We start from the raw sequence: 14,573 nt of genomic DNA, 5'->3' as shown, positions 1-14,573 counted from the left end.
TCATCTACTATTTAGCAAAGTCATGTAACCCAGGTCTTTGTGGCAACAATGGAAAAGTGTGTCAGGTGTCAGGGGAGCGTGGCAGTTACCTGATGGTTCATGCCAATCAGTGCCCAGAATACATATGGTTTCCTCTAGGTCCCTCCAGAAGCTGACACTGAGATAAAGATTCAAGTGCCAGCAGCAAGAGCAGGGTACACTGGTGGGAGCACAGGGAATGTTATTATATCACCTTCCACTGGGGGGCCCTGGAGCTTAATCCCACTGGGGAAACTGAAAACCAGTGTAGGACCCTGCCTGAGGGACAGGGGAGCAGGGCATCTATACACCAGCTCCAGTAGTCATCAGCTGATGGCTGTTCTCAGGGGACTTTAATTCCTTACCACAATTAATGTTAAGTAGCCATATTTCCTTTTTTACTTTTAAATAAAATGAATATTGGGTATAAGTACAATGAAAGAAAGGAGAAGGAGGGTGACAGGTAGGTAGAGAGTGATTGAAACAATGGGGCCAGAATTCCCTAAAGCTACCCCTTGCTCCTGCTCACTCTGTCTTTCTGTATCATCCCCACTCTGCATTTTCACACACTGCAGTTCCCAAAGATGCTTAGAAATGGGAAATCTACTTTATTTTCATCATGGGAAATCTACTTCCATAATGAAAAAAGTTTCTGAAAGATTATGGCAGGGAACTCTTAAACATTTACTTTTAATTTTCTAAATTGAAGCCTAAATTGTAGTGCAACGGCAAGTAAGGAATATATACCAACAAAGCATGTAAGTACGTGTGTGCTTATTAACACACAAGTCTTTTCTTAGTTCATGAGATTAAGCAGAGATCTGGCCTGTAGAAATCAAACTTCTAAGGTTCAGTTTCTGTCCTAGAAAAGCATTCTACTTTCCCAGCTGTCACGTCCCATGCCCTGACCCCTATGTGACTCAGTATCCCCAGATGCACAGTAATCCAGTTCTCTCAGATCATCCTTCCCCCAACTCCCACCCTTGGGAGCTGTTGGACACTCGAGAGCTGTGCCTTTGGCTACTATCCAGGGAACAATGAATTCCTAACAAGTGCTGTGGACCCCAACTCCAAAGAGCTCATGGGAGCCTCCCAAAATATGTTCCTTTCTTCACAGGTCTAGCTCTTGTCTGAAATCTATAAAAATTTAAAATCAATTTCCTCTTTGAGAAGTGAGATAAGTGATTTATTTAAATTAGAGGACTGTCTTGCTGCCTGCAAGAACAAGAAAAAAAATCTCTCTCTAGCTCAACTAGGGCTTTAGCTTCCCATTAAGTTTAAAATAAGGAAAATTTCCAGCTCACATAAGGTACTCTTTCTTCTCTGATTTGCATTACCTGTCTCTTTTGTGGAGAAATTCAATATGACCATGAAGAAGCAAGGACTCAAGTGGGCCATTGTAACTGATGGAGAGTTTGGATGGAGCCCAAGGCAGAGGGATCATCTTTGTTCAGGTGAGCCTCTCAGCCTGGGTACAGGTCTTACTAGAATAGCACGATTGCTCCCCAAAATAATGTCACTTAGACTGAAGGGAAGTGCCGTTGATCTGTCTTTGATGGCAGAATTCTTGAACCCTGTCAAGTACACACACACACACACACACACACACACACACACACCTAGAAAAAGACAAAGAGCCAGAGTTTTCCTTTAAGCCTGAAATTCCTCAGGTTTGGTTTCAAGCTAGAAGAGAAGTTTTTGTTGGGGAGAAAGCTTGTAGATAAATCATCAAACTGTTTGGGAATTTCAGCAGTTTGAAAAATGAGAATGTATAGAGGAATTTGTTTCTTTGCTGTGTTTCCATCTTTTTTTTTTTCTTCACCCATAACTCAAAAGAGATTGCCCTTTTACAAGGTCAGACTTCTTTATTAATTTTGTTTTCATGTCAGATTGTTAAGGAGAAGTATAGAATTCTGGATTTTGTGTGTGTCCCATATTTTAAAGAAACACAGATAGAATATCATACACTTGAAACTGACATTGCTGAAAAAAAAATGAGTTATCATGACTTAGGCCATAAAACATCAGGTTGGGAAAAAGATTTCCCTTGAGAACATGAAGTTCATTACTGACCAAAGATCCCCACATAAGTGGTTTAAAAGTTTCCCACTGTTGCTGAAATAGTAACTTGCGCAAAGATGCACAGAAGACTGGATATTTGTTTTTCATCCTAAAATATGTTCTCTTTGACATGTTTGACCTTAAATGGAGTTTCTACCCTCTCTGATTTTCTGTTTCTCTCATGTTCATTGCAGCAAGGTGGTGGATGGCTTAGATGTGACTGTCATACTGTTTTAAAATTCTGTGCATTTAAATAGGTATTGTCTTTAATATTCACAGACTCCATACCCTTTTTTTCACATACCTCTCTGTCTTAAAAACACATTTCTTAAAATAGAATCTTTATCCAAAGACCTGGAAAATTTTGAAGAATGCATGGATAAAGTTGATCACTTACCTGAGTTTATTTTGGTTATTCCATTGCAAGACTATATGAAAAATCTTTTACTTACCACTCAGTCTCTTACACCATGGGGTCAACTCTTGTTGATTATCTAGAGAGTTCTGTGAAGGAAAGGGATGTTACAGATGGGAAGGCAGAAAATACGAGGTGATCGAGTTTCAAGGTTGGGAGTCTTGACAAAATCATCTAACCCAATGCCTGCATCTCAAACTGGCATCTAGTCTATAACGTGCCTGGTTTTGCCTCAGTACTGACGTTGAAGCACAAAGGACCCTCCACCCTTACACTACATTGTCAGGAAGTTCAGACAAGAATCATTTTTCTCAGATTCTGGCTAGTTAACATTGAAATGACCTCAGATTCTTAGATAATAAGTTTAACCCCAATGACATCACAAGGTTACCTGTTGGTAAAATTATTGTCAGTCTGTCCCTAGGCCCTACAGACAGAGCATAGCTGTTCACCAATCTATCCCAGCACCTCGGTTAGTTCTTGACACCCATTAGCCATTCACTGAGCCCTGTGAGCAGGATCCCTGAGGTGCCGCTGCACCCGCCTGAGCTTCAGCTGCTTGGGTATGGCTGCTTGTGTTCCCTTTGCTTTTCCTCCTTCTGGCCTACCCTTCAGAGGGGCCTCTAACAGCTCCTCTGTTACCTGGTTCAGTGTCCCCTTGCCACCTTGATTACGCTTTTCTTCTTTCTTTTTCCTTCTATTTTCACCTCCCCTACTTTCCCCCCTCCCTTTCTACTTCTCTTTGGCCTCTGTTATTCTTCTATAAAAAAGAACTTGATATATAAAAAGATGAATGTATAGATTAGACAGACAGATAGATCATTAAAAATTGGTCCTTGATGGCATGTCTCTCAGTTACGACATAATGGTACCAGTGGCTATGATATACTGAGGTCAGCTGGGCACCACATGGCTTCATTGTGGTCAGAGCCTGGTCCACAGGTCAGTTGACCTCTTAGATTCCTAGGCCTACCCCAGGGAATTTTGATTCAGATATTCTCTGGTGGAGCTTAGGAGTTGTATTTCTTTAAAAAAAAAAGTTCCTGGGAGAGTCTGATTTATAACCAATGTGAGCACTAAAAGCATTTATCAAATATAACCCTGGCCCTTTCCCTGCATAACAGGAGTACTTGCCCACTGCCAGGACTCATTAGGTTATGTTTATGGAAAGTAAAGTAGATACCTAATGATACAGGATGCCTTTGATTTAAGTAGATTAAACAATCTGAAAAACTAAGACTAAAAATCTAGCTGGAGGCTTGGCATTAGCTCAGATCTGGACCACACACTCAATTGCGCAGCTCCGGTAGATAAGGGGAGCTGGTGGGTGGAGATGTAGCTAAAATGAAGACCCTGGGCCTCATACTGAGGAAGCAGCCATTACTCATCATCTGATGCCAGGCAGCAGTGTGGGCCCAATGTTGCTAAACCTTCCTGATTTTAAAAAAGAAATCCAGACTTATATGAAACTAGAGGCCTGGTGCATGAAATTTGTGCACGGGGGGGGGGGGGGGGGAAGGTGGTGTCCCTCAGACCAGCCTGCACCCTCTCCAATCTGGGATCCCTCTCACAATCCAGGACTGCTGGCTCCCAACTGCTCGCCTGCCTGCCTTCCTGATTGCCCCTAACCACTTCTGCCTGCCAGCCTGATCACCCCCTAACCACTCCCCTGACATCCTGGTCACCCCTAACTGCCCTCCCCTGCAGGCCTGGTCCCCCCCAACTGCTCTTTCCTACAGGCCTGGTCCCCCCCCCCAACTGCTCTCCCCTGCAGACCTGGGTCCCTTCCAACTGCCCTTCCCTGCAGGCCCAGTCGCCCCCAACTTCCCTCCTCTTCCAGGCAGGAGGGCTAGTGGTATTCAACAAGGTCTCTCAGGGAACTCAGTGAGCAGGTCTCTTGAACCCCAGCTCTTCTGTAATGTCTGAATCTCCTAACAAATGCAATCACGCACCGTTCATCATCTGAAAAAGTTAATACTCTCGCCTGCCTTGTTCTCCATCATTTCTTCTCAACCTCCATTCAGCCAATTATAGCCATTCCAAAGGAATACATTTCCATTTTATGATCCTTTTGTTTAATGTAACTGTCCCAAAATTTGGACCAGGCAATGCTTTTTCTTTTTCTCTCTCTTTTATTTTCGTTTCCTCCCATGAAGCTAGATAAGAAACTTCTGTGTATTCTTTCTCCTTCTTCTATTGGCAAGATGTTATTTACCACATCAGCTGAATGAGCAGGACTGGAAGTACTCCATACCCTAAGAAATCTTCCAGTTTTCCTAGCATGCAGTCAGCAGATATGAATACAAATAAAGTTAAAATTAAATCAGCGCCAGGGATGTGCTTTCCCACGTATATAAATAGTTCTTTCAAGAATGAACTCTCTTTTGACCTAAAATATAAAAGGTGCAGTAATGTATTTCATCAAATAACACTATGGACAGTGACTCTTCACTACAGAATTGAGGGAGTATATGGGGACACCAGAATGCATATAGGATGAAAGCAAGTTTATTCATGAAATGGCATATTATGACAATTCAATTTTTAAAAGGTGGTTTCTCAAAGAGCCTTCCATGGAATATTTGTCTTACGGGAATATCTTTGAGCGTATTAGGCACGTCTTGAGCACAGCTTAAAATTCTCTTGGCCTCAGCCATCTTCTACACCAGTGACCACAGGGTGACCACTTCTACGCCAGTTCTGAGCAGCTTCCTGCAGGTGCTGATGCTGTACATACACAAAGGCAGGGGATGTGGTGAGGACCTGCCAGGCACTTGGACATGCAGAGTCTGTGTGGGTAGGGAAGGTAAACTTTCTGTGGGCTCCTTGTGGAAGGAGCCAGTGGGTAATTCCTGCCCCTTGTTTCTCTGAGTAGACACGTTTCATCCAGCTTTTTGAGCTACCCAATAGGATCCAACTACCAACACCCTTGAAGGCAGCCAGATCCAGGACACGCTTGGCACTGGCTCGCCATCTGTCTATGATGGGCCCTGCCCTTTGCTCTGGCTCACTGGTTAGTGGTTCCTAGTAGAAAGCTAGTATTTAAGCGTTGTCTTCAACCATGCTTTCTAGACAAAACAGAATAGTTCAAAACCATACCCACTTGTGACATGCTATGCACTTTATGCCATTTCTGAAAAGCCACGATGCCCTTCAGCTTCTTGAAAGATCCTGAGGAATTTCACACCTAAATAAACAAAGAAACAAAACAAAAAAATCTGCTTACTGCTTAAGTTTGTTACAAATTACCAAAACCATTCCACCATGAAATTCATTTGGAAAATAACCCTTCAAAACTGGGTGCAAGAAACATACCCTGGTAAATGTAAATACAGAATTTACTGTATCTACACTGAGGATTTAGAGCTATTTTTGAGTGCTGTAACGGGTTGAATGGTGGTAACCATAAATGTCTTTCCACATCTTAACCTCTGGAATCTGTGAGTGTGACCTTATTGGAAAAAAGGGTCTTCACTGATGTAGTTAAGTTAAAGCTCTTGAGATGATAAAATAATCTTAGAGTAGCTGGGTGAACCCTAAATCCAGTGACAAGTGTTCTTATCAGGGAAAGAGGAGGAGAAGACACAGACACAGAGAAGGCCATGCAGCCATGGAGATAGAGACTGGATTTATGCAGCCATAAGTTAAAGAACACCTAGAACCACCAGAAGTGGGAAGAGGCAAGAAAGATTTTCCTCCAGAGGTTTCAGAGGGAGCATGATCCTACCAACACCTTAATTTTGTACTTCTGGCCCTTCCAATGTGAAAGCATGAATTTCTGTTGTTTTAAGCCTCACGGTTGGAAGTAACTATGACAGCCATTGCATCTAAAGGAAAAGACACATGGAAGCGAATGTCTTTGTCACCTGGACACCCAAATCTGGAGTTGGTTGAGTGCCGGGGTGCCCTCCTTGGAGCTCACTCTTCTATAGAGAGATTCTAAAGAGCATGTTCTGTCTGAGGGCAGAACAGAAAAGAGGAGAGGGATCAGCGAAGGGGACCCCAGCACCTGGGAGACTCAGCTCTGCCTGACCAGCACTCAAGCCCTGCAGACATCGGTTCCAAGTCCTGGCTCTTGGTTTTCCTTGTTTGTAAAAGGTATGGCATGTTTGCTAGGCCCCTTGTAGCTCCAAAGTTCTGGGATCACCCACAAGAGTTCTTAAGCAAGATTTCCCAATGCCTTTCAAAGCAAAGCAAAGAGAGAAGAGGAAAAGGGAAGAAATGGAACAAGTGTCTGCTCAAATTATCAGGAACACACGTCATATATAAAAATTGACTTGACCTTAGGCTCATCCAAGGAAGGTTGTCGCCTTTTCTTTTCCACTTTGATTGACAAGCTTGGGAGGACTATGAGGATTAATTGGGATAACAGTGATTGCGTCATCCTCGGTATACGTAGACCTCACCCATTAATTATCTTCTCAAGTCTCACTTCCTTGACTTATTTCAGAGGGAAAACAGGGGCAGCAGCCTCTAACGCAAACCCTCTTGTAAATACAGATTTTCTGAAATCTCTGCGAAGCTGGGACTCCTATCGCCTCATTGGTGTTTCCTGGCTGGGCCTTTGAGGCACTGAGAGCTCTTGGGCAGGTGGGACGGCTCATCCTCTGTAGTGCACAGGCTCACTCACCGTCAGCCTCCTTTGCAAGTTCCAATGTTTCTTTTCAGCGTCTTTTCGTGCGACCTATGACTTTTTCAAGAAGGTCAAGTTGAACTTTTTTATAGGTTGAATTATCTTTTAAAAATTCCCTGGATTCATTCACTGTGTAAAAGCTCCATGACAGATGAGCAAGTAGTTACCTACTTTCAAAAGCAGGGTCTCTGGGGACCCCCTCCTCCTGAGAGTGAGTTTGCACACAGTGGGGGGGTGCCTTCACACCCCACCAACCCCACAGCCCTTTTTATTTTGATGCCTACATTCCTGCCAGGGCCAGCCTGTCAGGGTGCTGTACAGAATTCTGCAGGGCGACCTCCAGGTTACAGAGCAGCAAAGAGATTCTTGAAAACATGCCAGATGGAAACACAGTGACAGCTTTGGATTGCTTCCAGGGCCCAGAGGAGAAGCACTGCAGACAGTCATTTCTTCACAGGGACGTGAGAAAAGAAAAAAGAAGTTACTAATGTCTCTCAAACCTTTCCAGAGTCAGAAGTAAACAGACCTAGAAAAGAGCCTATATTTCATAGACGTTTCCACGGGACATTTGTAGGATGTCGGAAATCAAGGCCTTGGTGGAGAGAAGAAAGCCTGGACACGAAATCAAGGGCTTAAAGTGCTGTTTGCCTGGGCTGCACCACGAGCAAGCCCCCGGCTGCTGGGAGCCTGAATTCTTCCTCCATGGAAGGCAGGGGGGTACCTGCTTCTCCAGGTCCTGTGAGGACAAAATGAGATTGACAGAAATAAATGTAGTTTGTAAAAATGGCATTGGTCATACATATGTAAGATATTATTAGAAAAGGTCTCAGGGGCACTTTCCTGAAAGGGATGTTCAACCATTCGTGGATGGTTACATGATTTTGAATGAAGCAAGTGCCTTAGATGTCCAATTTTTTTTCCTGTTTTGAAAAAAACAAGTTAATTTTTTCCCCAATTTTTTATTAAGGTATTATATGTGTACATATCTTACCATTGCCCCCCCCACTCCCATATATGCCCTCACCCCCCAGAGTTTTGCGTCCATTGGTTATGTTTATATGCATGCATACAAGTCCTTTGGTTGTTAATTTTAACATTCCTCACCTTGTGAGATAGCCAGTGATTATGTGTACTGTGGCCTGCCTGAGTATGCAGGGACTGCAGGATGTCATTGGAATAATTTCTCATTAAGAGACCTGTGGTGATCTCATGGGGTTACATCTAAAAATTAGAATACTCAGCTTGAACGACAGAACTAAAAAAGGTGTAACTTCAGAATACTCCCAGTCATTAGTATGTTATAAATCTGCAAGCACCATCACTAAACCCTACCCCTTGTGTTCTTTGAAAAATATGTCCTCCAGTGGAGCAAGAAAGCTAGACAAATTTTCCCATAGAAATTATTCATAATTATGGGTCTCTGTTCCTGCTCAAGAACTTGGCATTAAATGGACCATTGACATGCTGCAGAAATAAGGATACCAGAACTCCAGGTCATTATACTCATTTAAACCAGGAACATTTTGTTCCAAGTAGAGGGCTGTTGGAACTAGAAGGAATTTTTTAAGTAAAAAAAAAAAATAATTATTATTATTTATAAATAGTATTATTGTCTACAAAAGAAACTCAGAAGTACCTACACCTGTATTAGCACATTTAACAAGTACCTATAGCAATTAGTAGATGATAAGTAACATATGTTTTAGAAAAGTAACATATGTTTCATTTGTAATACCAGCCACGAAATACTAGAAATACTTCATGGACTCCACCTCGCCAGGCTGATCAGCCGAGGAGACGGAGCTTTCCCGCATCTCAGAGGAAGTTTGGTCTTCATAGCTAGAGCTTCCGGTTTGAGGGGCAGGAACACTACAAAGAATGTAGCTTTGGACCTAAACAGACTTCATTTTAATCCTGGCTTCTCCATTTGCCACTTAGGTGAATCTCTTTTTTCTTACCTGTACGGTGAGGTGATCTTGGTGATTATGACACCTCACAATATGACACTTGGTACAAATAATATATGTGAAGGTAATCTATAACTAGAAACTCTTTAGAATCGGACCTTTGCTCTTCACTGAGTCGGTGAGAGCACAGACTGAGGCCCTCTTACCTGGATCTTAGCTTTTCCACTGAAACCTGCATGACCTCGAGCCTCTCCAGGCCTGGCTTCTTCATCTGTCAAGTGAAGATGATAACAGTGTCTACTTCTTAGGGTTGTAGTGAGGATGAAATGAGTTAACATGCGCCAAGCTCTTAGAATAGTGATTGGCATCTGGCAAGTGTTAACTCTCACTGTATTTTCATGTCTGCCCAGAAGAAAGCTGTCTAAAGAACTGTATATTGTAAACAATAAACTTTATTTAGAGTAAAAAAGAAAATGAAAAAAAGAGAGAGGAAAAAAAAAAAGAAAACAACAATCGTCTCAGACTAACCTCTCATTTCAGGGAAGAAAACTGAGGCCTGAAGCATTTCATCTGGTCACATAGCTGGGTCACCCAGGGGCTCTTGGCTCCCAAGTCAATATTTTCCCCATATACTGCTCTACTTTGTGACTAAAGGTCTATGTGAAGACTATGCTATTCTCACCAGCTAGGCAAAGGACTCACAAATCCCATAAAACTGTATTTTTTATAGATGAGGAGCCTATAATTCAGTTCAAGAAGCTTGCTTAGAGTTGCAAAACACTGAACCATGTGAAATTAATTGATATTCATTATGGTCACTGGAGTAACCATTAACTAGTTGTAAATTCTGAAGCTACCCACTTGATCTGCTCCCTTGATACTTAAAAGAGTGGTTTGTGGATTAGCATCACCCAGGAGCCAGAAGTGCAGAATCTTGGGCCGGACCCCATAACTTACAGAATCAGAAACTGTGTTTGAAAGTTCCTTCTAGAAGCATTCCTCCTTTTTACTCATCTATAAAAGAGACCAGGAAATAGGATGTTCTTGACTTTGTCTTCCATTTCTAAAATGTTCTGAATTCTTCTCTCCTTGCCTTCTACCCCCACCACCTCCCAATTCTAAAGAAATATTTAAAGGGAAAGAGGCTACAAAAGCAGCCTGAAGGTCAAGATGCAGGGCAATTGGACAGGGGCGTATTTCTCTTCATTAGGGATCCTAGTTTCTGGGTGTCAGGAATTCTCCTCACCCTTTGCAGATCTGTGTCTGACTTGGGTCAAATGATTGTTGGGTGCAGCCCCCTCCAATAGGAATCCAAGAGACCTGGGTGCCCGTCTTATCTTGGGAAAGCTTAAGGGATCTTGACCCAGTCTCCTCTTTTCTAAAATGAAAGAGTTGGTTTTCTAAATGTTTTTCATTTACACTTTCAGTCTGCAAAACCAATTTTTAAAAATTACCTGTTTATCTAACTTACCTGTGGTATCTGCTTCTAGTAGAGTCTTAACTCCTAACCCAGGACTTTGGGTGCTAAGGAGGACAAGAGTGCTTAGGGTAAGGCCTTGAAATCACAACCACCAGGATTTCCACAGGAACTAAGAGCTGAGTGATCTTTCTCCCAGGTTGATTTCTATCATCTTGTGTTAAATAACGGATTGATGGCATTCACTTTGGTCCCGAACCTTCTTAAAAGGGTCGTTTTTTTCTCACAGTCTGCTCATCTACCTCACTTCTCTACATGACCAGGCGAGCCCATGCCTGAGCCTTCTGCCACTGAACACCCAGCTGCAAAAGCATGGAAACTAGCCCAAAGGCAACGAGAATAATGAGACCAAGTACATTTCACCTTGAAGAGGCTCTGCCTGCTTTTCTTTGAATGTAAGCCCGTTTTTTTTCCTGAGGCTCCCGCTGAAATTCCTGGCTACAGAACTGAAAACTGGACTTCTCAGGCTCAACTTTTGCACACAGAGCAACGTGGAGTTAGTTCTTCCTATGCATCAGGCTAAAGTAATGGTTTTCCATTCTCCTAAGCATGGAAGTTTTAGGAGTCTAAAGTTGACTTTGAAAGTGACACATTGCTACACAGAGCTTTTGTTTGCCAAACACTTGCAAATCATCTTCCCTCCACAAAGCCTTTAAAATGTCAGCAGCCTGAATATCTCTGCCCACAGGGCTATTCTTTCCATAGGACCTGGGCAGTAATTCACTGCCTGGATCCACCAGCCCCTGGGCCCTGGGAAGCTTGCGAATGTTTATGGCCCTCCCGGCAAAAGTGTTCTGGAACTATCTGGGAGAAGCACAGGCCCTTTTATTCCCTCTGGGGCACCTAAAACATATTTGGAAAGGTATTTTTATTTTAAATGAGTGAGCTCAACAAGTAAATACGGAGTGAAGACTAGTAAAGTGCCTCAAAATGAAGCAGAGATTGAAGTAAAGAAGAAAGGCTTTCTGGGTTTTTTCATTTTTTTCTCCCTCTCTCTTCTTCTTCTTCTTCTTCTTTTTTTTTTTTTTGAGGAGCAAGTAATGGAAAACAGGCATTCAGCTTCTTTTTCAGAACCAGTCTGTGTGTAAATCATAGTTACATGGGCTAAAAACAGACCCATGAGTGCAAGCAATGGTGTGGACTTCATTTCCCTGCACAGTTACCACGTGAAGGAAATAATTAGTCATCTTCCTGCTTCCTCTCTACTCAAGACTTTGGGAAGATCAAACTTGGCTGTAAAGACTATCATGAATTATCAAGAGAGAAGTCAAATTTATTTTCATTCATAAATGGGCCAAAGAGGCCTGTGGTCAAGTTCAGAGAGGTTAAGGCAAAATCATGGCCAAGAAGCACATCTAAGTTTTCCCAAACATATTACTCTCTATTTGACTAACACAATGTTCTCAAAAGCAGATGGGAAAAACAGCATATTATTTTTCCTCCAGAAAGGGAGACTCAACCCACATCACTGCAGTGTTTTAGCTCAAGCACACGTCAAGTGCATATTCAGCTGAGAAGTTGATCTGCTTCCTCATAACCACATTCTGTAGAGCTGAACAGGATGTAAGAAGAATTTCCAAGTCACTACTTAATCATGTCGTACTCAGAATATGTTTCCCAGCACTTACAGCGTCTCTATTGCTACAGATCAGAAAACGGAAAATGATCCTCAAGAATGAAAAACTTTTATGGAGTTGTATACAACAGTGTTGAACAACAAAAATACTATTGGCCACAAATAGATTTTATTTTGCTTTTACATAGAATAGGTTGAAAGAACATAGGGGGAAAAAATATTTTTTTTAAAAAATCAAGGGAATTGTGCAGATAAAGCTGATGGAGAACTTAAAGGACTTCCAGAAATAGATGACCATGAATTTAAACTCAAGCTTTCAGCTGTGTTTTATTCTTGTATCTGCTCTTCTCTTTTCTGAAGTTTTCACATAGAGGGCAAACGTTTATAAAAAGTTCATGTTCCAAATGACCTCAACAGCTATAGGATGTCAACTAGGTAAATTCATTTCTGGAAATCTAAATAAACTCATTATTTTGAGGCCATGGAAATAACAATAACATAAAATAACTGGATTGCTCTTCACACTCAATGAACAAGCATAGATGCTTGTTTACACACACAGATTTGCACACATCTCATCTAGCCAAAGCTAATCACTCCAAACAAAATCCAAGGATGTACTCATCTGTGACATAAAAGCTATGACTGAAAATCATCTGGGGGTCAGGTGAGGGGCTTACCTTAGCTGGGGATCAGAGAGGAAGTCTTTCAGAAAATGACACTTAGGCTAAAACCTGAAGGATGAGAAGAAAGCAGCTTCTGCTACCCCAGGAAGGTGAATAGAATGAAGTCTTTTTTTTCTTTTTTTTTTTCAACCCTTTAAGGCAACCTGAGTAATAGGAGGACATATTGCTCAGTGGTCACAAATTATAATCACTATGCCCTCCTCTCACTAAAAAAAAAACACACCAAAGCCCCACTATTTATTCGAATTTCATCTGCATGCCCACATGCGTGCCGTCCACACAGCAGACTGGACCCCAAACACCACGGCTTCTTCTCTCTCTGCTGAGAAAGTCTGTCTTGAGGCAACAGCATGGCATGCCCTCTGGATGGGTGCTCCTCTGACCCTTCTCTTCCCTCTGAACTGCTGGCCAGACAGAGAAGTCTTTGTGAAATCCATGTTGGGGGCTCAGGAATTGCACAGACCCGTCTGAACCAAGTCTGAACATATTAGTCAAGGCACTTGAAAAACATTATCTTCTTCCCCTCAAGACACTTTATTCACAGTTTTACCAGGCCCTCACATTATAAATCAAATGAGCATGTGGTTCTTAAATTGCTCAGGAGATGAGAAGTAGTAGAAAGCATTCCCCCATGGACTATGGGGACGGCTGAAACTTTCTGGAAAGATGCCTGAAGCGTGGGGCTGGTTTAGCCCCCCGTGTTAGCAAGGCTTGCTGTGCACACTCAGAAACTTGACATGTTTCTCCCACCTGAGCCATACAAACACTACTCACTTCTCCTCACAAACCCCCGCTACACGCCTCCAGTTTTTTCCTCCCATGTCCCTTTGAGTTCATAAATCATACCAGTATTTTGTGACCTGTGACTTGAGAAATATAACCAAATATGTGTGTGAAGATTTTATAGCCCCCTTATAGAGCATTTTATGAGTTTAATGCAATGCCTACACTATCCCCAGGTCCTGGTAGGCTGGGGATAAAGACAAGATCATGCCTAAAACTAGAAAGTCATAAGCTGAGCTGAATAAATCAATACACAACCTTAGCCACATAGGTTGGTGATAGAAGCACTGGTGTGCATGGACAGTCGAAGGCATCTGATTTCTAACGTCCCACAAACCCCTTCCAGCCAGCTCCACTGTACTTCTTTATGATAGCAGTGAATGTTTCAGAATAAGAATATTTGCATAGATTAAATGTGGGATCAGATGGGTTACCTTATATACTTGAGTTTAAAATGTGCTCTGATTTTATAGGGCACATGGTGGCCCACCTTGAAATGTACTCTTAAAGTGTCCCTTTAAAACAGTTCCATTTGAAAATAATTTGATATAATATTCTGGTCTTTAGAACATCTACAGTATTCTTTCATTGTCAGTGTGCTGGGCAAAGGCAAAAAAAAAAAAAAGAGGACAAAGGGAAGAGGAAGGAGAAGAGGGTAACATAGGGGAGGAAAGAGAAAGATTGGGAAAACAATGTAAAGGGAGAAGAGGGGAGGGGAGTGAGACTGGCAGTGGGAAGATGGGCTTATTTTCCCTGGCATATGGTTGTCTCTAAACTTTACAGAACATGACACACTAGGGAGTTGGTAGACTTTACAGAAAGATGTGAGATATCCACATCTCAAAGCACTTCTCCTGTCATTAATAGTCTGTCCTCAAAGAAATGTCAGTAGTAACCATTTGACCACAGTGCAAGCTGGAGACAAGTGCTGACTAATGCAGTCTGTCTTAAGGAACAAATCGCAGGGCAAACATTTTTGGACCATGCTACATTGGGCAACTTTTTTAGCTTCCAATC

Source organism: Cnephaeus nilssonii, assembly GCF_951640355.1.
Source record: "Cnephaeus nilssonii genome assembly, chromosome: 14".
Classification (NCBI taxonomy): Eukaryota; Metazoa; Chordata; class Mammalia; order Chiroptera; family Vespertilionidae; genus Cnephaeus; species Cnephaeus nilssonii.
This window is presented reverse-complemented; position numbering follows the sequence as displayed.